We start from the raw sequence: 26,130 nt of genomic DNA, 5'->3' as shown, positions 1-26,130 counted from the left end.
GAAAAAAGTAGTTTAGTGGTGAAGTATTGCTCAGTATAGACACAACTATGCTATAGAAACAGAAAGCCCCTACATTTTAATGGCTAGATACAGCAAAGACTCATTTCTCATTTACTCACTGTAGTTATAGGTGGCACTCCAGGACAACTACCATTTATGTGGCAACTAGATTAGCTACTTATTTCAAAAAAGTATACAAAGGAAATCCATAATCTCGTTCCTTATTAGAACACAGAATAGGCACATGAGTGTCTTGCAGTTAAACACATCTTCATTGTCTCCATAGTGGTAAACTAGGTCCAGGGTACAATATTTGCTAATAGATTTGGTGAATATAATTGTGTGTTTATTTTTATAACTGTGCCTTTTATAATTGTGTCTTTTCATTCCAGACAAAAGAAGGTTACCCTACTGCATTTTTATAGGAAAGGATACTTTCATTTCTTAAGGCAATAGGCAATAAATTTTGCATTAGAAAAACGCAACTACATCTCACATACTTTGCATTCTGGAGAATCTACTCACTCTCTTTCTTTGCTCAAGTACAATCAACACAGAAGCCGGATGATACATTTCATTTCAATCAAGAGTTTCATAGAACCTCAGAGATACAAACAAGATTTATGGCTCTTTAGAAGCTATAGTGTATAGAAACAAAATCACTTCAAAAACTGTATTTTCTTGAAGTTAAATGCAAATCAAATAGGCCCTAATGTACTAAGCATTTACCTGGTGCCACTTGCCATAGCATCTTGAAATTTAATAAGATTATTTAGCATTATATGGCACTTTCTACTTGCTGTTTCTAAAAGTCACTCGTTCAGACATTTTTAATCTACTCCATGAACGTTGACAGACCAATTGAATCCATTTTACAGTTGAGGATACTGTTAAGATTTGACATTCCTGTAGAGTCATATGGAACCTAATACTTAGTCTAATAAATTCAGTTTTCTGAGATACGCAGCCTCTGCATTTCCCACTAATGCTTATAAATAAATAGGTTTGGGCAGAAACCCAAGACTTGGATAAACCTAAGCCTCAGCATTTATTTAGTTTAGCCAACTAGTAGCAGCATCTTATCTGATACCACCTCATCTTCTTCACTTGATGCCAGCTTGAAAAAAAAATCATATCTGCTGAGAGATGTGCACCCATTCATTGTCGTAGATTAGAAGTTTGGGAGTAGATAAAATAATTTGCAAATTATGCATAATTCACAAAGACCTAGCTCTCTCTCCACTCCTAAAGGTTGTGGCCTATCTGTGTGACTTGGCATCCTAGTGTAGCCAGATTCTATGGTTCATTGAGGTCAAGGCCATATTGATCCCAGCGTGAGACCATCGCATCCTTGCATTTCTTACAGTTTGCGCACATTACCACGGATATTCCATTGATAAATGTGCGATCTTTCACAGTTGATCCTGGACACATGCAGATCAGAAAAATTTATCACCAGGATTATCCTGTCACTATGGTTGAGGAAACAATTCAGTGTGAATGTGAATAGAAATCCTCACTTCCTCCAAGAAACATTTAAGTTCTCCTTCGTAGAATTCTCTCTCCTCTCATTACCAGATTATAGTTCTTTTGTGCCTACATGTTAACTATTCTCACAGACTACTTTAGATACAGACTATTCCTGGGTGTCTATGTCTCCCTTTCTCACATGTAAAGCACATAGGAGTCAAAGTCTCTGTGCCTTTACATACATTCACAAGTCCTAATATAAGACTTCGGCACAAAAACTTCCAATTCAGGTGTACTAAAAATAGTACATAAAATTTTAATGCTTCTCAAGATGTCTCCATTCTCTGTTATTGGTAGACCTATGTCTAAGTTATTTATATTAAAAATGATTTGAATGTATTACGCAATTATTTATATGAAAATGCTTTTAGAGTAATTTTCTGACTTAATTTTTTTTTCCAAAAAACTCAATAAGAATTTTTACCAGTGCAGAAGAGAAACAAGAAAATCCAATATGTACTTAGAATTGGAGACTAAAAAATCATACTTCACTCAAGTTCCTTAGGACTCAATTTATGTCATCTCACTTAAGAATCTGCTGCAGTTATTCCTAGATAAAGTCAGATATTTCCTGCTTTGTTTCTCTCCTGGAGGACTTTGAACTCTGCTGGAATTATAGCATGTGGTATGCTGTGTGACATTTATTTATTTACATAACTGCTTCTAATAACAGAATGTAAATTCTTTGACAGGGAAACACTGCAGATTTTATCTCTGTAACCCTAGAGGCTTGTATAAAGCAGTGTGTACAATAATGCTGAATTCATTTTATTGAGCATAAGTCATTTAAACTTTGGATATAAAAGATTGACACAGATATCTTCTAAAGCTACTTAAAGTCTACGACAGAACCGTCATACTGGAGAAACTACCACAGATTTTATGTAAGGCAACCATAAAATCTGCCAGTTTCCAAGTATTTAGAATAGGGTGAGGAAACCTGATTAGGTTAAGAGACTAGAATTATGACATCTACCCCACGATTCCCAGTGGGCTTCAAAGGAAGGTTTCTGTCCCAAATATATACCAATTCCAACATTGCCCTTTTACACTGAGTTCTCTTAGCAAGAATGCTTTGCATTTCTAATAGATGCATGGCTGAATGACATGGAGTTTCCTGAAAACTGTGGGGTTATGTTGTAGATAATAGTGGAGTGGATGGCTATGGTACAAATATCGCTGATGCAATTTCAAAAATGCCCCCAGTGAATCTTAAGAGGACCCTTCTTTATCTCTTTTTCCTCATCTTCTAATTTGGGCTGCAAGTGATATATTAAAAATTGAGCAAAGCTGCTTCTTAATTTTTTTCCCTCATCTTGCTTAGTTTTGTCCCATTTATTGAGACCTCTAAAAGTCTTAATTTAATTAAGATTTAAATGGCAATCTGCTTACTTCATCTTCCATTCAATTTACATAAATAAGCACCTGCCAAAAGAATATTCAGATGCATTTTGATTGAAAGTTTGTTTTAGTAATTATCACGTCAATCTCAGACTTTTTGGGTTGTCGTTTTTTATAACTTCTTCACCACTACCATACTTCCTATGTGGTAAAGTGTCTTTGATTGTAAGAGGAAACACAAATATAAAAACCAATTTTGGAAAAGAAAAAAAGAAACATTATTTTTATTGTAAGACACATGTTGATTCAGAAAAGTAAAAATATGAAACAAAAGTACATCTACAACAATACTCAGGGTCTTACTTCCATTTAATCTGGGATATTTTAATGACTTCATACCAGAATTGTCTTTACATTTGCTTCCAAATAATTCTGGAAATTCTCCAGAAAAGAGCCCCTAGGTCCAGCAGGCTATTTCAACTCCCTACTCTTAATGACAAGGAGAAAAAAAAAAATTGCTGGTCTTATTGAATTTGAACACTTTTCTCTTGAACAATGTTGAGCTATGATCTGAATTATTCAAGCTTATCTCTGAGTACTCTAGATTTTATTGTCTTATCCTTTAAAAAAAATCTGCCTTTTTTTCTGATTTAAGATACAAGATCGATTCTCAACCAACTATTTTTTTTTTTTTTTGGTTGTGCTTCAGGGATGCTAAATTCCAATCCTAAAAAACACATGTGGTACTTGTTGCCTCTCTGATGTCCCCTCCAGATCTACTCCACCCATCTCCGCCCTGCTGGAGACAGCCTCCATGGATTGCATCACCCAGACTCACTTGTGCTCTGAATTCTCTTTGGAGTCAGCCAGTATGAGGCATCAGCCGTAGATGAGAGGGTAGGAGGAGAAATCTCTCAGAATACTTATATCCTCAGCCCTTCTCTCCAGAGGCATGGGTCAGCAATGGCTACATCACTACCAGTGGCCAAGGCTCCTGTTGAATGACCCTCTGTAAAGCTATGGGTCTTACGAGTTTCTTGAAAGCTCTTCCCTACTCCCTCAGTCCTCTCACTCATCCCAACCTGTGACTAGCCTTGGATAATTCACCAATTTTTCTTGGTTACTTTACTCTACCAGTATGGTTATAAATGGACACTTTCTTAGACTCTCCTCAATCACCACATTTGAGTGATATGCCATCTTCTCCCTGCCACGACCCTGGGTAATAAAAGATCACTTTTATATAATTTTTTTAAAAAATAGCATATTAGTATACACTCACTCATGTATACAAAATGATAGATACAGATAGATAAATAGATACATTGAGATATAAGATCATTTATCTGTATTTGGTAGTATTGTGGTTAACACTGTTCTCCTTTGTATTATAATCCTTTCCATATTTTCATGTCGAACATGTTTTACTTTAAAAAAAATCGATATGGGTAACAAAATACAAGGACTTCATGTGATTCCACATCAGCTATGAGCTAGACGCTATTTGTCACTATTACTTTTAATCCCCGGTTAATTCCCTTGCCCATTCCACTGTCTATTTTCTCTTATTTATTTATTTATTTGTGTGTGTGTGTGTGTGTGTGTGAGAGAGAGAGAGAGAGAGAGAAAGAGACAGAGACAGATTCTCACTCTGTTGCACAGGCTGGAGTACAATGGTGTGATCTTGGCTCACTGCAACCTCCGCCTCCCAGGTTCAAGCGATTCCCCTGCCTCAGCCTCCTGAGTAGCTGGGATTACAGGCATGCCACCACACTTGGCTAATTTTTGTATTTTTAGTAGAGATGGGGTTTCACCATGTTGGTCTGGCTCGTCTCTAACTCCCGACCTCGTGACCCGCCTGCCTTGGCCTCCCAAAGTGCTGGGATTACAGGTGTGAGCTACTGCGCTCGGCCCACTGTCTGAGTATTTTCTAATCATCCTGGCATGCCCAAACTACCCTTCCTGCATCCTTTCCTACCAATTAGCTCTCATTTTAAAGAAGAAAAGCAAGTACAACTGATGTGAAGTCCTCCAATTTCCTTTGTCATTACTTCGAAACTCAATAGTTTTAGTACCAATATATTTTTCTCTAACACCAAGAAATTTGAAGCAATTTTTCTTTCCACATGCACATGCACCTGAACACGTAAAACCATCTGCTCTCACTTTCTGAAGGACGTGTCTTTATGAACCATCTCTTTGATCTCTTAGCTCTCTTCAATCCTTAGTCCTACCCTCTCCTCTGATTTTCTTTCTTTATCCTCAGTACATATCCTCCATTCTCTGAACTTGGTTTTAAGAGGAAAATGCCTGCTATCCACAGTGCTTATCATGCAATCCTGTGCTATTTTCTCTGCTCCATGCCATCCATTTTGTCCCTTCTTTGTCTCCTCTGAAACTGTGTTTCAAAGGTCATAAATGTTTCTATGTTTATGCTAATGGCCTAAGCCTCACTGGATTCAGACTCTGTGGTATCTGAGTTTCCAAAAAAATTGTTTTTTTCCTAAATGCTTTTTTTCCTTGGCATCAGTAACATTCCAGGTACCTTGTGCTTTTAATTTTCCCCTAAAGATTTTTTTCTTGGATTCTTTCACTGACTCTCCTTCTTTACCTCCCATTTGTTAACAAGCTTTTTTGTTGTGTTCTCAACCCTTATTCCTGTGATTCTCTACACTTCTTAAATAATATTCTTAATTTTAATGACCACAAGTTATATGTTTAGCTCTGTTTATATCTATACAGATATATTCTCAATTATTTCTGTTTCATACTATAGGAAATAAAAAATGCAGTTATTATTATTAAAGACAGGGTGTCACTCTGTTGCCCAGACTGGAGTGCCATGGTATGAATAGGGCTTACTGCCACCTCAACCTCCTGGGCTCAAGTGATCCTCCCGCCTCATTTTTCTAAGTAGCTGGGACTACAGGTACAGGTCACCACACCTAGCTAATTTTTATTTTTATTTTTGCAGAGACAGGGTCTCACTTGGTTGCCCAGGCTGCTCTCGAACTCATGAGCTCAAGTGATCCTTTCCCCTCAGCATCTCAAAGTGTTGGGATTACAGGCATGAGCCACTACACCCCACATGTCATTATTTTGATGAATGGCTTCATATTAGGGTTTCTTTAATTTAGCCTCAAAACTTGATCAACTAAGTGTGTCACAGATATTCTTGCTGCTTTCCCTGACCTAACCCTAACTCCAAATCTCTCTCTGTGTTTGAGACCATTCTCAAGTCTCATTCCAAAGATTTTCCAAAATCACAAGTCTCATTATAGAACACTTTTTCTTAAATATATCCGAATGTTCTTGATCTCTTCAGAATAAATTTTAAACTCCACAACATGGCACTGAAAGATGGATCCATGTCATGCTCTGTGGTTTTCAAAGTGTCTCTTATTATTTATCTGTTTTTTTGTTTTGTTTTATTTTGTATCTTACTATCCAACAGAGTTGAGCTGTTTGGCAGTTTCTGAAAACATCATGTTCTTAGAAGCTTTCTTTTCACGCTTTCCCACAAAACTGCTCTTTTCCCATCACTACTACTAAAATTGTACTCATGTATAAAGCTCAACTTAAATGTCATTTGTGGGAATTAAATGCTCTTTTTTCTCTATGACCATCACATGTTTTACAATAATAGTCATTGCATGTTTATAGGTATCCATCCTTCATTAAAATGTGAGCCAAGATTCCTTTGCACTCAGTGAAAAACAAAAATATAATTGACAGGTTATATTATAGCCAAGTTCTAAAATGGAGATGGGGAAAAGGGATGAAAAAACCCTAATAAATATCTAGGGCTGATATGATAGCTGATTGCATTTATTTAATATAAATTGTTATCTTTTTAAGTTATGGTTGTGCCAGTAGATGATTAATTTGGAGATCTCCCACCTTTTATTTTAAATAATTACTCATGAGCTTTTAATTACATATATTTGATGTAAACATGCTTCTAAAATTTGTTTATCCTTTCTATTTACTTAACGAACTACTTCTTCACATATAGTACAAATGTAAACTTTAGTAGTGTGTCTTTCTGTTATGCATCAATTTCTAATTAAAATTGTCTAGATGACTAAGGATTTATTACCATATAATACATTTTTTCATTTTTATGATACTGCAATGCTTCTAAGGTCTTCATAACCATTAATTACTTTTTTGTTTGTTTGTTTAAGATGGAGTCTAGCTCCGTCACCAGGCTGGAGTGCAATGGCACCATCTCAGCTCACTGGAACCTCTGCCTCACAAGTTCAAGCAATTCTCCTGCCTCAGCCTCCCAAGTAGCTGGGACTACAGGTGCATGCCATCACGCCCAGGTAACTTTTGTATTTTTAGTAGAGACAGGGTTTCACCATGTTGGCCAGGATGGTCTCGATCTTGTCTTGTGACCTTGTGATCCGCCTGCCTCCACCTCCCAAAGTGATGGGATTATAGGCATGAGCCACTGCACCTGGCCAATTACGTTTATGCTTATGATTTTGCCATGAGCTAGGGAGGAGAAAAATATTACTTTCCCTGGTTTAAGTACAAATGAAGAGAGAGGGAGTTTGAGTAACTTGTTAAGATCGCTCATGAGATAGGGACAAGTCATGAGCCCAAGTTTCAACTTGGATTTTTGTATTTGGCCTGCAAAGGTTACCTTCATGCTGTCCTTCTATCTACCAAATAGCTTTGAGATGTTAAAATATTCCAATCTTACCACTAATTGTACTGATCTTTGCCAATATTTTCAAAGAGAAAATTAAGCCATGGTAGAAAACTGCTGCGCTCATGTAGTTTCTGGGTTATGTGAGGTTCATTTTTCCCAGGTGGTACATTTTTAGAAAACAGACTCCCCTCTATTTGGCCCAAAAGTGAAAGACTTTGGTTTTCCGAGCTTGTTTTTTTACTTAAAGTGAAAGCACATGTGACCCAAGACAACCTAAAAGAGTGTGAGTGGCACACACCAACTGGAGGCTCTGTCTCCAGGCCTGAGTATCTGTTAAGAGTATTCTGAAATCTGGAAAACCCTGTGCTAAATCCTAATTCCACTCCTCAGCTTGGATTTATACTTTGTTTTCCCCAGGAAATGGAGAGCAGCCCATTCATCATTCCCTATTGTTCAGATGATGCTGAATCTCATTTGCCTTGGCTGGCCTGACTTTTAGGATAAGAGTAAATCCCTTAAAGTGGAGGGTTCACTAGAGCAAGCCGATGGGGACAGCCAAGTTAAAATCTCAGTGCTCTGGGGATAGAGGGAAAAAATGCCAAGAAAACATAATCCCCTGTAGAGCCTCCTACCTGAAAGGCCGGCCCAAGATTTGAAACCCACCCTGCTGGTGGCAGTGTGCCCAGAATAGTGAGGTACCTGCCTCCCTTAAGCCAAGAATCTCTGGAATGGGAAAGACAGGTAAGTGATGAAAAAAGAGCCTCATTCTAGCAGCACAGATGGCCACTGCCATTGCCTCCAAATGGCTCCCTGGGTCTGACAAAGGGGACAGGCGATCAAACAGACAAAGCCTGAAATGACGGCTTTAAACAGTACTGGAAAGTGTGAAAGGGATGGGGGGCTGGGAGGCAGACAGAAGCAGACATAGTCAATCTATGGAAAAATGACTGCTATCTCTGCCTGGCAGCATGTTCCTTCGACATCTGTCTTTCTAGGGCTCTTGGATTTTCTCAGCCCTGGAAAGCGAAGATCAGGTGCCTGGGCAGATGACACGCCCAGCTCCTGCTGGGGTAGGGGCTGCGTCACTGTGTTTTGTCAGTTACTCCACCCCAGTGATGGATGGGGTAGTGAGAAAGTCACCACTTCATTGGCCAGACACAGTTCCCTTCCTCCAAACACAGAGCCAGTCCCGCAAACAAAAGTGGAAGGCATTCAAAAGTTACAAAGGGGTTGGGAAAAGAAGAGTAGCTACTGAAAATATAGGCAACAGTCTGCAACATGGGGCCTTCCCGTGAAATGTGATCAATACATGTTAATTCTGTTTTCATCTTCAATCAGACCCTTTCTACCTGAGCAAGTTTACTTTCTCACCAAGGTCGTTTCTGTACTCACCATTTACCCCACCTCATCCTGACACTCTTCACATTTCTATATACAGGAAATGTATCAGGGTAGGTGTGTTTAGAAATAGAACCATAAAATAGGACCTCTGCTTCATTTAGTATAACCCCTAAAACAACTCGGAAACTTCACATAACATTGATTGCTTCAACATCCCAAGTTTATCTTATTGAACTAGCTAAAACTTTTACAGGCTATTTACTTTTCTTTTTCCAAAGCCTTCCCTGAGAGAGGGTTAAAATCAATGGTTCTGCTCAAATGCTACTCTTGAGGTGTCAATGGACGTAATCATTTCTGGAAGTCCTTTCACCGTAGGTGAAACATCCTTAGATGTGTATGTACTCTTGGATCCAGGAATTCCTTAGAAATTTTCCATAAAAGGATAATCAGAGATGCACTCAATGGTTTATCTATTAACATATTCATGGAAATATTAGACATGATGCCAAATCCAATAGTTTAGTCATTAAATTAACTAAAATATAGTTTATACGGAAGTCTTTAAAAAGACACAGCCATTTAAAAGTAAAATTGTAGAAAAATATTAAATTATACCATTCTTGGTCTGTATGTACCAAGTTATTTCTGTGGTAACAATAACACCAAAAACAACCTCCCAAATCCTAGTGGCTTATAGAAATACAGGTTTATATAGTGCTTACAACACACGTCTATGTTGGGCTGATGGGAATTCTGTTCCACTTCTCCTCACTGTGGGATGCAGGCTGCAGTAGGGTGAATTATGACCCCCAGTGATAACCAGGTCCAAATCCCTGGAACCTCTAAATATTACCTTACGTAGAAAAGGGTTTTTGCAGATGTGACTACATGAAGCATCTTGAGATGAGGAGATTATCCTTGGGTTATCTAGGTGGGCCCTAAATATAACTAAACGTATTGTTATAAGAGAGAGTAAAGAGAGAATTTAACTACAGGCAGAAGAGAAGAAGGCCATGCGATAGAAGCAGAGGGAGGCAGTATCTGAGAGAGAAGATATTTTGATGGTGGCTTTGAAGATGGAGAAAGAGACCATGATTGTAAGGATTCATCATGCAAAGGTAAGGATTTGGAGGAATCAAACTCTAGATGTTGTAAAAGGGAACACATTCTTCCCTGGGCCCTCCAGAGGGAGCACAGCTCTGCCAACATCTTAGTTTTAGCCCTATAATACTCATTTTGAACTTCTAGCCTCCAGACTGTAAGAGAACGCATGTGTGTTGTTTAAAGCCACCAGGTTTATGGTGGTTCATTATATCAGCCATAAGAAATTAACAGAGACTAAGAGAAAAGGCACTACCTTGATCATCACTAGTTCCATGGCAGAAAGGAAAACAGCTTTGGTGGATTTGATGCCAATCATAAGTGCTGTTGCCCAGAAATGACACAAATTATTTTCACGGACACTTCATTCACCAAAATAAACCTACAGCCCCACCCAAACCCTGGGGGACCAGGTATCTTATCATGAACGTGAATTTGGGATAACTAGCAATATTTGGTTAGTTGTCCTAATCACTACTCAACAGATGGAAAGTATGAGTGATACAATATCCATTGATAATCAGGGCATAAAACAATTATGATACCAATATAGGAAAATAAAACAGAATTGTGCACCTACACTACAACAGAGAAAACAGCCCCAAATACCATACTTTCTTTTTTCAGAAAGTGGTAATATAGCTGACTTTTCTTTTTCTCCCTTTTAATGATTTTCAATCTTACGTCAGTATGTATTTTTGCAAGTTGCAGGAAAATATACTCTTCCAGTCAGCTAGCAGGTGAGCAATGGTAGAAGAGTGTACAAACCCAGCCATAATATTCATAACAATATTCATTTGTGAAAGTGGAAAGGCAGAAGCTAGAGACAATCACCACTTGAAGGGTCTGAGAGAAAATCGGAGCCCAAAAGACGACAAAATGTATCTAAAACATGGCAAGTAGATAATGCTATAGTCTGGGCAAAACATCAGCTTTTCAGATTAGAAAGTTTGTGATTTTTCAACTATAATGCAAAATCCAGTCTTTTGCTTACTAGTAAAACTGATAGTTTCTTATTCTTTTTCATTTCCCTTCTTATCCCACAATTTTAGTAATGAATGTTTTCGGAACAATGGGCTCTTAAGTACATTGGTTTAATGGATTTTCCGCCTTTGGGAGGGAGATAGCAGACTCTTTTAACTTGCTAACATCCTGGCAGCAGGGCATTGTCTTTCCGCTTGTGCACCCACACATCTTCCTGTGTGTCTAACACAGAGAAATCTTTCAAATAATGACAATAATTTCAACCAAAATTACACAATTGTAGCTTCAGAGGCAGTATCCTTCTTTGGAATTCAGGTGTGTTCATTCGCGAGGGCTGCCACAACAATGTTCCATGGACTCTGCAGCTAAAACAACAGAAAACTTATTTTCTCATAGTTCAGAGGTCCAGGATCAAGCTGTTGGCAAGATTGGCTTTTCCTGAGGTCTCCCTCCTCGGCTTGTGAACGGCCGCCTGCTTGCTTTGTCTTCACATGGTCTTTCCTCTGTGCATCTCTGTGTCCTAATCTCTTCTTAAAAGGCACCAGTCCTATTTGATTGGGGCCTACCCTCAGTCCCTCATTTCAACCTAATTACCTCTTTAAATCAATTGTCTCCAAATATAGTCACATTCTGAGGTTCTGTGGATTTCAGACTTCAGTGTAAGAATTCTGACAGTACACACCCAGCCATTAACATCAGGTTTTCGAGAAACACTGTTTACTGACATCGAAGGAACTTCTATTTTTTGAAATACATAAAAATACCACATCTGAGTGAAAAGATGTTGTCCAGAAGAGCTAAGTATTATTTGGCCTAGCCTTTAAATGTCATCCTATAGAGACCAAAATCTCCTTGGAAGGGTGCAAGAACAGATATACATGTATATTCAAATTTGTGAACATGTTCTGTAGGCCTCTTCTTTCTGGCAAGAGACCTACTTGTGAGCACATTGACCTTCCCTGTGCCTCTCCTTCAGAGCAGGATTTGTAGAAACCAGAAGCTTCCAAGAGAATGGCAACTTACCTTGTTCCCCACTGTAACACACAGCAGGTGTTAATTACTTTGTTATTTTAATTGATCAAAATGCCCCTGATGCCACAATGATTCTGGGCACACTTAACAACTGCTCTTCCCCCCATTTATTAAAAAAGCCTGCCCTGAGTGTCTCTTTGTTCAGCCAAAATTCTGTGTTCCAAATTGTTACTTGCTCATTCTTACTAGAATATGAAATCAATTCCCAAAGTTGACCCTTAGACGTGTGTGTGTGTGTGTATATATATATTTGCATTATATATTATATTTTATATATATGTATTTGACACTAGCTGCAATGAAAATATAAGGAGTTAATAATTATCCTATTATGGGGCAAAAACTATGTCATATGAGCCTGTAGAACTTGACCCCCCCAATATAAATTGGGGCCATTCTCCTAGTAACTGGGAAAATAATGCAAGGTCTTCAATTTCCTAAATTGTGTGTGTGTGTTGTGTTTGCAAGTCTTGTTCGAGATTTACCAAATAGAGCTCAGTTGAGCACTCTTGAGATTTCTGTGATTTAAATGCACAAACAATGGTTCCTGGAGCCAGCCCCTCACTACAATATCAGGGGAGGCTGCTGTTTCTCTCTCTTTTATCCACTGAACAAAATGATTCCACATTGATATTTTACCTACTTTAATCGTGGGAAAGATCAAAAGAAACCAAAAATTCTGTTCAAGTCTTTTGAATATGGAGCAGCTAAAGTTGATGTCAAAAAAGGTGGCCCTGGAAGTAAAGAATCTAAGTTTCCATGGCCTTCTCCCTGACTCTGTGACACCGAGGAAGTCCTTTTCACCATTCTGAGCCTCAGTCATCTGCTCTGTTAAATGGTGATCAAGCACTATCTGATATATACCTTGCATACTGCTTTACAGTTTAGAAAACACAACATATGATGCTTATTGCTATCGGCACAGAAGGTAGGGAGGGTGTTTTAGAACTACCATTTAGCATATGCAGATTCTGAGGCTTAGAAAAGTGAGTGGCTCCTGGTAACACGGCTAGTGAATAGGAAAACACCACTCATTTCCTGAGAATAGAGGGGTAAACCAGATGTCCTTTTGATATATCTTCTTGTTCTAAGATCTAAGGTTTTATGAAAAAATACAGCAAAATTTTGGAAAGTTTGCAATAACCTGCAAAAACACAAAAGCCAAATATCATTTATTCATACTAAAGAGATCCAAGGATAATAAATAATTTATATCTCCAGACAATACAAATCCTATTTTGCTTCTATGTAATTGCATTTGAACAAACAAAATAATATGTGTGAAATCATCTGCAGTGTCCAGTGTGTATTAGGTACTCAATATACGTTGGCTAAATCTAAAACTATTAAACCTATTTTTTTTCTTACTTCATAAGAGTTTTTTTCTTGTATCCTCCAGAACTGTTCTTCTTTTAGCATGCTCCATGAATCACTGCTTGAGAATATATCAGATCCCAGGAATTGAATCAGTTTTTTGTGGAATCCATGTTTAGGAACAGGACAAGAAATAGCTTTCAGAACTATGTTTAGAATATTTTCTATTTCCAAGAAATCTTATTGAAAACTGAGATAGAAAGCTCAGGTTTCAGACTAAGTAAATGCTATATGTGTGGTAGCCTTAGATGAATTATCCTACCAAATCTCATTGCTTTTGGCCTTTAATATATTATGCTATGTTTGTCTCTATGCTGTTCTGTAATTACTTCTCAGCAGTTTTATTTGTATGCTTTCTTGTAAGCAACATTAAGGCAGGATTCATTAATTCCCGTGTTTTTTTCTTTCTTTCCAATTAAAACACAGAGCAAAGAGAAGTATACAGGGCAACATAAAGGAAGAAAACGGGCTTTGACGTTAGAAGACTTGAAGCTGAATCCTAGATCCCCAAATTACCAGGTATGTGATGATGGGAAATTCACATAACCACTGGACCTCTGTTTCTTTTTGCTGAAATAAGGATGCAGACTAAAATAATTCACAGGGCGGTTTATAATCCAGTGAGTCAAAGCAGATGAAAGAGATCTATAATGATACAAGAACTATACAAATGTAAGTTCCTGCGTCAAACAGAGTCAGGTAGTTCATCTTCAGAAATGTTCATTTGCCTTTTAAGTGTACAAATATGGTACATTTCAAAGCATCCTTTTCAGTTTGGTGTAGTCATCTGACTGATCTATGACCAATGGAATGGGCAGAAAGTAAAAGAAAGTACTTCCAAGTCTAACTCATAAAAATGTCCCATATACATGTCTCTCTGTCAGCTGAATAGATATTGATACCCAGAGTAATTGTGGAAGCTTGTACTGAAAAATGGTAGAGGCTTCGGCAGTCTGAGTATCTGAATGGCTGCGTGGAATAGAGTCCTCATTCCATCCTGCTGCCAAATGGACTTTACGTAAGTGGGAACTAAACTACTGTTGGGTTAATGCATCGATATTTTTAGTTTATTTGGACCAGCATCTAGCATAATCCTAACTAATGCAAGTGATATTATTCAGTGTTAGACAATGTAATTTTCTTCCAATATCTGTGGGGATTTTCTGTCTCTCTGTGCTGGCAGCTTTCAAATACAAAAATGTCAGTATCATACTTGAAAAATTAAAAAACCTGAAAAAAGTACAAATCACCAATAATTATAGTGCAATCACACCTGTGGTTTAACAGGATCCCAGCACCCCTAAATCATGCAGTCTATGCACTGTTCAGCTGGCCAACCTTGAACACTGTGCAGTTATTTGTGTAGTCTTGGCCAGTGCTCTCATTTTGTTTTCATATTTGTTCATGAGACAAATTATCACACATTCTAATGACCATATGAACTTTTTGTTAGCTCATATGCAAATCAAGTTGTGCCCACACATCACGATGTCATAAAACCTCTGCAAACCAATGGATGTTTTAAAATATGTTGCTACTAATATAAGAAATCTCAGTTACAGCAAAAGTTTGGTTTTCAAATTAATCATAAATTGGCATCATGGCTTCCCTCATGATTCTCCCTGAGGGTTCAGGGTCTGGGGTCTTTAAGGTAACCTTTAACCTTATGAAACCCAAGGCATATACACAAAGAATTCAGTGTGGGGTTGGGAGCTCCAGCAGAGTTGGGTACTTCAAGGCATAGCCCAGAGACTGCTGCAGAACTGATCGGCGAGGCACTCCTCTAATTCATTTCACATCCTGCTAATCAAAAGATTATCTCTAACACCCTTTCAGCTCTGCCAGGTTTTAGTTTGTGATTGCTTTCATATTTTCCTTGAAGCTCTATCTTTTATCTTTTATCATATTTTCATGGTTGTTTCTTTTATCTTCAACATTTAACTTCTGGATCCTAACTCGTGTTTATTACTCCATAGTGCCTTGTCCATAACCGTGATAAAAAAGCATGGTTCATCTAGTACCTTCTGATGAAAGTATAACAAAGATTGCCACTCCGTGGCATCTGAGCCCTGGTTTCCGAAGCATATTCATACTTTACCCACCATAACTCTATAAAATTAGAAGGGCAAGATTCTCATTTACAGATTAGGGTACACAAGCCAAGAGAGATAAGTTACTTGTTGGTGTTTCTGTGACAAAGAAACGGCACATCTGAAATTAGCTCCCTCTTTCCTAACTTCCAATTCAGCATTCATTCTGCTGAATCACTCGTAGCCACTCCAACATTCAAGGAATTAAGGTGATGAGGTGATGATAAAAGAGAAGCAGAGAATCCTTAACCTGAAAGGGCCATAGTCATACTGCCACCTTACAAAATACCCTCATGAACAAAAATGGTAATTAAAAAAGAGAGATAAGGCTTTTGCCCCTAATTGTCTATTCTGAACATTTTAAAATGAAGATTATTTCTGAATGAACCAGATTTTCTGGGGTAGAGCAGCAATGATCTTAGTAAGAGTCATGACTTTTAAGGCCGGGCACAGTGGCTCATGCCTATAATCCTAGCACTTTGGGAGGCTGAGCAGGTGGATCACCTGAGGTTGGGAGCTCGAGACCAGCCTGACCAACATGGAGAAACCCCGCCTCTAATAAAAATACAAAATTAGCTGGGCGTGGTGGCGTGTGCCTGTAATCCCAGCTACTCGGGACGCTGAGGCAGGAGAATCTCTTGAACCCTGGAGGCGGAGGCTGTGGTGAGTCGAGTTTGCACCATTGCACTCCAGCCTTGGCAACAAGAGTGAAACTCCGTCTCAAAAAAAAAAAAAAAAAAAAAGTCATGACTTTTTAACCAGATATTTAAGTGAGGCTTCCTATATGTGCAAAAGGACCTTTAGAACCTGCCTAACAGTGAGAAGATTAAGATGAAAAGGAATCTTAATTTGGAGAACTTGGAGTACTGATGACATTACAAGAATATTCCACATGACTTGGTGGGGACTCCCAGCTAGCTAGCCAAAACTAGTTGACACCTCCTTTGTGCCTAAAGCTAGACTATATTTCTAAGTCTTCCATGCAGTTTTTTGTGGCTGTATAAATTAATATGGAAGCAAAAATGCCATGTTCCACATCTAGATCTAGTCCATAAAAAACTCCTAATTGTGGAACACAATGATTTTTTTTTTCTATAGGAGTTGCCACAGCCACAAGATGTAAGGAGCTTTAATAATCACATGCAAGAGGACATTTCTGTACATCTGTCTCCTTTCATACCTGGGTTTCTTTGTTACCTCATCTTACCTTATTCTAACTAATACAAGTGGTCAACAGAAGCATATAATGTAGTAATGAAGCCGGAAAACAGCAACTACCCACACAAAAAAACCCTCAGGCAATTATTGGTACTCCTGAAGGATCATTCCACAGAAAAAAAGAATTTTCAATAGGAAATTGGTTGATAAAAGTGTAGCTCCATTTCAGGAGATTCCTATGTTATTCACGTATTTAAAAATGAGACATTACCATTTATCATATAGGCAAGTGCTGACTTTAAATATAAAAAAAGAGAGAAGAGATTGAAGTTTTGGTCTTCTCAAATGTGTCACCATTTGGTACAAAAGTCAAGCACTCTCCAAAGTAATAACCATGATTTTGTATGACAAATTTGGGGAATTAAGAATGATTTATGACATTTATAAAAAAAAAGAATCAAATTTTGAATTCAATATTTGCATATTACGTACACTATAAATATTTGGTTTTTACATATTCTTTTCATCTATATCTTTCCACCTACCTACCTATTTACCTACCTGTTATGGGCTCTGAAATAAGACAGCGTATGCTAAAATCTAGTTATGTCACTCATCTGTGGCATGCCTTTGGGAAAGTTGCATCAACTCTCTGGTTTTTATCTGTTGTGAAATGAAGTGAGTGCATGCATATGGTGGCCATGAAAATGCAGCTCTCAGATCTCCCACAACAGGAAACATATTTGACAGGTGCCTCCAGTGGCTGACTGCCTGGATCTTTCCCCGTGTTCAACAAAGGTCTAAATGCAGGCCCAACTTCTGCAAGAAGAGGAATACTTTTAAGGAGCAACTTGGCTTGAGGCCTCCCCTCATCCTGGTTGCAACTTTCTTAGAACTGTCCTACAGGTTGAGACTCTTCCTACCCAATCTGCATCACTCTCTAAAGGTTCTTTCTCTTTTCTTTGCTTTCCTTCTTTTTATCCCTCACAGCTATTTAGTTGTTCTCAGTAAAACTTGTGCATGTCTAATCCCATCTTGGAGACCCAAAGTAATGCAATGCCTGTCAAGAGGGTAAGTGCTTAATGCCTATTGACTATTTTTATTTGTATTATTTTTATTAATAAAAGAGTAGATCCCATAAGCACAATGGTAAAGTGGCAGCCTTAGCGGTCAGGTAAACCTAGAGTAGACTTTCAAGACTAGGAAAAACATATACAACTTAAGAAAATCTCGTATCTTAGTGAATATTACGATATCATCACTTAAAATGAAGATGAATACAGAAAGCAATAAAAACAACATATAAAGGCTGATTTATAATTCACAGTTAGTTTAGATATATTTTTTAGTTTTATTTTTAAAGTCCTCTCACCTTTATTCTAATTTTAGAGATGTGATGAAGAAAGGTTGAAGGAGTAAACAAAAATGGAGTGTGGCTGAATTTTGCATTGAACACTTGAATTTTATAGCACATACACAGATAAGCTCTTTCCCATAATTGGTGTAGACTTTAAGGTGGTAAAATAAAAATAGGAGGGGCAAAATAACTCTTCTCTAATACAGAAAGCAATAGAACATGATTTTCTACTTGTGAATTCTTAGTACCAGCAAGACATGCATTATAATATATATTGAATGTTGCCTCTGTGTAGAGTTGAATGCTAAGTGATTTGGGGACAACGTCAAAGGATAGAGATGTATGGTCACTGATTTCTGTCATTGGGCTGCTTAAGGCTTACACGGATCTCCATATGTAAATAATTTATTAATAAATAACAAAGTACAACCCAGGCTCAGAGATGCTGTAAAAATTTCTAAGTAGACCATAAGAAGTTATCTCACAACAGTCAGAATGGTTATTATTAAAAAGTCAAAAATTAACAGGTGCTGGTAAGGCCATGTAGAAAAGGGAAGATTTATACACCATTGGTGAGAATGTAAATTATTTCAGGCACTATGGAAAGCAGTTTGGAGGTTTCTCAAAGAACACAGAACTATCATTCAATCCAGCAATCTTGTTACTAGGTGTATATCCAAAGGAAAAGAAATTGTTATAACAAAAAGACACATGCACTCATATATTCATTGCAGTACTATTTGCTATAGCAAAGAGATGAAGTCAACCTAGGTGCGCATCAGTGGTGGATTTGGTAAAGAAAATGGTACATATACATCATGGAATAATGTACAGCCATAAAAGAGAACAAAATAGGCCAGGCACAGTGGCTCACATCTGTAATTTCAGCACTTTGGGAGGCTGAGGCAGGTGGATCACCTGAGGTCAGGAGTTCAAGACAAGCCTGGCCAACATGGCAAAAGCCCCGTCTCTACTAAAAATACAAAAAACATTAGCTGGGCATGGTGGTGTGCACCTGTACTCCCAACTACTCGGGAGGCTGAGGCATGAGAATCACTTGAACCCAGGAGGCAGAGGTTGCAGTGAGACAAAATCATGCCACTGCACTCCAGCCTGGGTGACAGAGTGAGACTCCACCTCAAAAAAAAAAAAAAAAAAAAAAAGAGAGAACAAAATAATATCCTTTGCAGCAACAGGGATGCAGCAGCCGGAGGTCATGATCCTAAGCAAATAAACATAGGAACAGAAAACCAAATAGCTCATATTCTCATTTATACGTGAAAGTGAATCGTCGGGTACTCATGGACAGAGAAATGGGAAGAACAGACACTAGAGGCCCCTAGATGGGTGAAGGAGGGAGAAGGGCAAGGGCTGAGAACTACCTGCTGGGTACCATGCTCACTACCTGGCTGATAGGATCATTTGCACCCACAAACCTTCGTGTCATGCAGTATACCCATGGGACAAACCTGCACATGGACCCTTGGAATCTCAAATACAAGTTGAAATTATTAAAAAACAAATGAAAACATTTCTTAATTGCGCACATGTCAGGCATGGTATTTACGTTATCCCATGAAATCCTGTTGAGAGGAACTGTGGATCTTCTCTATATTCTGGATAGGAAAGCTGAGATATAGACCAGAACACAGACCCAGGATTTTTTTTTTTTTTTCTTTTGGTGAGATGGAGTCTAGCTCTGTCGCCCAGGCTGGAGTGCGGTGGCGTGATCTCGGCTCACTGTAACCTCCGTCTCCTGCAGACCCAGGATTCTAACCTGGATTTACCTGGGGCCAGGGCTTTTCTTTTTAGCCACTTAGGCACTGACAGTCTACACAGTTCCAGCCCGTAATCTAAACAATATGACTGTCAGGAAAGATGATTTTAACAGAGACAGATCTTGAGTAGATAGTGCATCTCGTAGCTTTTACAGAAGGTAAAATAAAGAATATTCCAAGGATAGAATACAGAAACGAGGGCAAAGGTGCAAAATGGAAAGCAAGCAAACTATAGGTACAAGAGAGAAAGACAGCCCCTTCTATCAGCACTAGAAGCTCTGTTTGGGGAATTACTGAGAGATGAGACGGGGTGGTGGAGGGGAGCGGGTCATTGCTGGACAGCCTGAAGTGCAGGTCACAGCAGAATTGACACTTGCTGTTGAAGGCATTTTGTTCTGGCAGCTGTAGGTTCTGGGCCTGGAATCCTGGCATGAGGGTGTGGGGGCCGGCTTAGGGGTGTAACTCTGGAAATGGAAAGCAGGGTGTGACTCAGAAACACAAAAACCAAACCAAACCCCAACCGTTTACAGAACAAGCACTGGGGATTGGTGACATCGCGTAAAGGAAACACGAGGAGGAAAGCCAGCCTTGGTCCGCAGCTGGGCACTGGTACCACGCGAGACAGGGGGGTTAGAACACGACGGGGAGGCAGGAAATATTGTCAGCAGTAACAGCAAAGCTCCACAGTCCTGCTTTCCACGATCATCACACACTGTGTGCAGCCTATATACACAGGCTGCCTGGGAATAGGAGACTGGCCTCCCGGGCTTGCCGGACCCCACGCAGGTGCAGAATCGCCCGCTGTAGGGAGTGCAGCAGACAAAAGGGTCTCACTCAGGTCGGAGTCACAGCTGACCAGAATGTCGCCCTTGGTCGTCTGCCAGGCCTCGCAGGGGAATTCTGCAATTGCTCCCGCCCCACCCTTCCCCAGAGCCAGAGCTAATCCCCTATGAAAAGATTTGGAGCTGCAGCCGCCATCTCCCCAGGCACCATTGTGTGTTTCTGCAGCTCAAGTGGGCCCCAGCGCGGGCAGCTAACAGTCTGCGACACACATGCCGATGCCACGCCACGCGGCTGCCTAATCAGCGCCTATTATGTTGTATAAAGCTGCACTGATGTGCCTCTTAAAACCGTACCACGGACACACCTACCATCTGACACCGTACAATTAGCCCTGCGCTCTCGGAGCCCAGGGTAGCAGCGGCGTTGCCACATTAGAGGAATGGTTACTGGAGAGATTCCGCACAGCCTGTACTGCCTGCAGAGAGCCTTCTCCCTTCTAGGGCAAAGGATGGGGGGTCGTGTTCTGTGTATCACCGAAAAGTGTTAATTTTCCAGAGCATTTCCTCCTAAGGAACCCACTGTGCTATCTCGTCATGTGATCCATTACGATTTACCCCGCTGGGAAATGTTCCCCCTTCCCTAGACAGAAAATAGGACTTCACTGAGCAATTGATGTGTTTGGTTGGAGAAGTATATTTGTTTTGGGAGCTCTGTGACATTTCACTTCACCAGATAATCTTATAGAAAACCCCCGTGACACCTCCATGTATTATATTCTATCATGTTTCACCCACAGTCCAAGCTCCTCTACTCCCTGCTACATACACACACACACACAGACACACACACAGACACATACACAGACACACACACAGACATGCACTCACACAGACACACACAGACATGCTGTCACTCACTTATACATAGACACAGACATGCACTGTCACACACACACACAGACACTCGTCTATTCACACAGACACACACACACACACACTCACCCACCCACTCACTCACATATATATACACACACAGACATGCACCCATTCACCATAGACACACACACACACACAGACACGCACCTATTCACCACACATAAACACATACACACACTTACACACAGACACCCACTCACACACACACACAGACTTGCACCCTTTCATGATATACACACACACACACATATGCACCTACTCCCAGACACACAGACATGCACCTACTTACATATAGACACACACACATACACTCACACAGACACACACACAGGCATGCACTCACACACACACAGACAACACACACACACAGAGGTCAGGCTCAAATCTGCTTCCAAATGCACAGACAGGACAATAATGCAAAGGCAAACTTACAGAGTACAATGCTACTTGAAGGTTTCTCAAGCATCCGAAAGAGGCAAGGAGCTGGGTCTCATAAATACTGGAATTGGGATTCTAGCATACAAAGTAACCATCAGGGCTTGTGCTATACCATGTACAAACGCAGTTTTCAACAAGGAGAACAGAGCATTGAAAACCTGGATTCTTCTTAGAAAATCCAGCTATGGGCTCTAATTGTCAGAGCATGGAGAACAGCCAGCGGTCAGGGAGGCTGGGAGGAGAGCTTTCGTGAGCTGTAAAGGAAGCCAACGTGCTGTCTCCAGCAGGACGCTTTGCTGGGAAGGAGGAAATGTGTTTGGGGAGGCCTGTTTACACACCAAGGGGCAATGCAAATTCACCGGTGAGGGCCGTCCAGGGACACATGGGCAGGGAATGAAAGGTTTTAGGATAATGGAAAATGTTCCCTCTGGTGCTGGTTTTTCTAACCAGGAAGTAAGAAAGTTTCCACCTTTCCCAAAATCTGTTTTTATCCATCTGTAGTCTCAGGAACTGAGACAGCTCTCCTGCTGCAACTTAAAAAATAAAACACTATGAAATAAAAGCTGAACCTTTGATACCGAAACATCTCAATAGCTGTTTTCTGTTACTGTCATTTTGGTGGTGGTGGTGGTGCATCCCCCAATCTTTATTCTGATTCACCTTCTGCTCTGAAACTGCAACGTTTCTTGGGAAGTGCCAAGAGAACAGTTTTTGCTGAATTTCCAGCTGGAAGTTTTAGGAATTAAAATGTCCCAGTATGTCAGCACTCATGCTATTTCTAGTCATGCTTTGAAACAGATGTGACTAAAAATATGGATTTTCAGATTCTGACAAAAAAAAAACACAAAACACTTTAACTTGACATACTTTGAGAATACCCAGATACTTACCTATTTATTTGGAGTTGGAGATGGTAGCTTTTGGTCAAGGGGAAAGGTCTATTGAATATTTTGTAACAAAGAAATGTTTAAAATAGACTTGTCTTCTATTCAAGTTCAGCTTCAGAAGTCACACCATCTCCTATCCCGGAGCCACTTGTGATTTACGTTTTTGTATCAGAGTCTCTTAAAGCACATGAAATTTTGTTTTCTTTTTTTATACCCCAGATTCCCTCAATGTATAAGACAAGGAGCCTCAAGAAAAGAATTGAACGTAGGGGCTGGTAGTCAATGTCAGCACATTCTCTAATGAGCTCTAGCCACAGTGAACTGCCACACTGATGAGACCACATGTTCCAGGCAGACAGATGGAGGCCCTCAGGGGGTCACAACCCCCCTTGTAAGGAAAGCTGGAGTCACATACGTGCACAATTTTGGTAGGGAAAAAAAGAATACCAAGACATTGACACTTCACAGAAGATACTAGCAACTTTGCTACAGAGACATTAACCCTCTCAGCTTCCCGACTCTATCTTCTGATTTTCCCATGGGTTGGGCAGCTACATTCTTCCTTGAGCACATTTTGCTAAGAAGAATAAGATGGAAAATTAGCATTCTCAGAGGCTCCAGCAATCATGCAGATGCAATAAGCTGAATGCGTCGTGCAACAAAATAAAACATGGAGCATGCTTCTATTTGGATCTGTGCTCTCCTAATAGCAACCACACACGCGTGTTAGATTTGGGATTATTGAAGATACCACAGAAGAGGGGGGAAAGTGACAGAGAGAGAGGTTAAATGGGAAAGGGAGGGGCACACAGGATCAGTTTTATTCCTAGGACATTATATGTGTGAGAGATACTACGAGGAGATCCTTGGAGAGGTACGGTGAAAGGACAGAATTTGTATTTTTAGTTGATTAAAAATATGCTGTCTTCCAGTAAACAAACAAACATTTACATTAAAATGGGACTGCAGAAGATGGCAAAGTAGATTACCTTTTTGATCCATACAAGGTGGGGCTTTATTATTTTTTTTTTTATTATACTTTAAGTTCTGGGGTACATGTGCAGAACATGCAGGTTTGTTACACAGTTATACATGTGCCACTGTGGTTTGTTCCACCCATCAACCTGTCATCTACATTAGGTATTTCTCCTAATGCTATCACTCCTCTATCCCCCCCACCCTCTGAAAGACCTTGGTGTGTTATGTTCCCCTCCCTGTGTCCACATGTTCTCATTGTTTAACTCCCACTTATGGGTGAGAACATGCAGTGTTTGCGAGAGGTGGAGCGAGCTGGACTCCCTGGGTTGAGTCGGGGCTTAGAGAACTTTTCTGTCTAGCTAGAGGATTGTAAATGCACCAATCAACACTCTGTGTCTAGCTAAAAGATTGTAAATGCACCAATCAGCACTCTGTAAAAATGCACCAATCCATACTCTGTGTCTAAAGGATTGTAAATGCACCAATCAGCACTCTGTAAAAACGCACCAATCAACACTCTGTGCCTAGCTAAAGGATTGTAAATGCACCAATCAGCACTCTGTAAAAACGCACCAATCAGTGCTCTGTGTCTAGCTAAAGGATCGTAAACACGCCAATCAGCACTCTGTAAAATGGACCAATCAGCTCTCTGTAAAATGGACCAGTCAGCAGGATGTGGGTGGGGACAAATAAGGGAATAAAAGCTGGCCACCCCAGCCAGCAGTGGCAACCCACTCAGGTCCCCTTCCATACTGTGGAAGCTTTGTTCTTTTGCTCTTCATAATAAATCTTGCTGCTGCTCATTCTTTGGGTCCGTGCCACCTTTAAGAGCTGTAACACTCACTGCGAAGGTCTGTGGCTTCATTCTTGAAGTCAGTGAGCCCAAGAACCCACTGGAAGGAACCAAATCTGGACACATCTTGTTGACCACAAAGGGACCATTGCCAAGCAGTGAGTACCATCGGACCCCTTTCACTTGCTATTCTGTCCTATTTTTCCTTAGAATTTAGGGGCTGAATACCAGGCACCTGTCGGCCAGTTAAAAGCAAATAGTGTGGCTACCAGACTAAAGACACGGGTGTCAGGCTTTCTAGGAAAGGGCTCTCTAACAACCCCTGACTCTTCAGAGTTGGGAGCATTGGTTTGCCTGGAACCAGCTTGTGCTTTTCCTGTACTTCTGGGCTGAGCCAAGGGTGGACAGAGAGGAAAGCCGTTCAGCTCTGGGGTCCCAACAAAAAGTTGGTTGACCCTGTAGCCATGAGCAGAACTCTCAAAGTCATGTCACCTAAGTGAGACTCGCCCATCTATCCTATCTATCCTGACCCTTGCCTCCTGGGTCCTAATGTCTGTCAGACAAATTTCCTCCTGGCTCTCTTCTCTGAGGCTAGTCCTGCTTCTAAAAACCACTCCCTGTCTCTGGTGCTTTTCTAGTTTCTCCTATAAGAATGATTTCTAGTATGAACCTCAGGATTCTGTTCCCTTCTTCAGGCACCCAGGCTCACCAATCAGAAAGACATAATTTTTGCCCAAAGCCCCATTGAGGGGGGACTATCTTGAATTTTAGGATCCCTTCTCAGACTAGCAGGCCTAACAAAAGCATATTCCTGAAGCTAGGATATGGAGAGCCTCAGAAATGATATCCCTCCTATTCATATGATGAGAAGTGAGGACAAAAGGCATCACTCTTCCAACCCTGGAGATCCCTTCCCTCCCTCAGGGTATGGCCCTCCACTTCATTTTTGGGGCATAACATCTTTATAGGACACTGGAAAGGTCCCAATGCTAACAGGAGAAAGCTTAGGACTCTAACAGGTATTTGAGAATGTGTCAGTAACGGTCACTAAATCTGATTTTTCTTGGTCCTCTTTGTGGTCTAGGAGAATGGGCAAGGGTGCAGGTTTTCAAGAATGCATCAGCAAGGGCCACTAAATCCAACCTTCCTCAGTCCTCCTCATGGTCTAGGAGGAAAACTAGTGTTTCTGCTGCTGCGTCAGTGAGCGCAACTATTCCGATTAGCAGGGTCCAGGGACCATTGCAGGTTCTTGGGCAGGGGGTGGGAAACAAACAAACCAAAACTACGGCCATTTTTTTTTCTTTCAGATGGGAAACACTCAGGCATTAACAGCCTCACCCTTGAAATGCATCCTAAGCCATTGGGACCAATTTGACCCACAAACCCTGAAAAAGGGGCAGCTCATTTTTTTTCTGCACTGTGGCCTGGCCCCAGTATTCTCTCTCTGATGGGGAAAAATGGCCACCTGAGGGAAGTATAATTACAACACTATCCTGAAGCTTCACCTTTTCTGTAAGAGAGAAGGCAAATGGCGTGAAATACCTTATGTCCAAGCTTTCTTTTCATTGAA

The 26,130-nt window shown here is 40.2% G+C and overlaps 2 long non-coding RNA genes across 3 annotated transcripts in view; one reads left to right on the top strand and one right to left on the bottom strand.

Moving 5' to 3' along the window:
* Window positions 1–24,984, top strand: part of LOC117974493 (uncharacterized) — a 51,805-nt gene extending 26,821 nt beyond the window's left edge. The window contains exons 3-6 of one of the 2 annotated variants that reach the window (XR_004664511.3): window positions 7,059–7,199; window positions 9,868–9,990; window positions 13,790–13,882; window positions 17,602–24,984. This is a non-coding gene — a long non-coding RNA (uncharacterized LOC117974493). Of the gene's footprint in view, window positions 1–7,058; window positions 7,200–9,867; window positions 9,991–13,789 lie in introns of both variants that reach the window. The other variant, XR_004664510.3, reaches the window with a different exon arrangement.
* The window catches only part of LOC117974497 (uncharacterized), a 313,480-nt gene that overhangs the window by 87,796 nt on the left and 199,554 nt on the right, over window positions 1–26,130 (bottom strand). The gene's annotated exons all lie outside the window — the stretch shown is intronic.

Source organism: Pan paniscus, chromosome 8, assembly GCF_029289425.2.
Source record: "Pan paniscus chromosome 8, NHGRI_mPanPan1-v2.0_pri, whole genome shotgun sequence".
NCBI lineage: Eukaryota > Metazoa > Chordata > Mammalia > Primates > Hominidae > Pan > Pan paniscus.
This window is presented reverse-complemented; position numbering and strand designations above follow the sequence as displayed.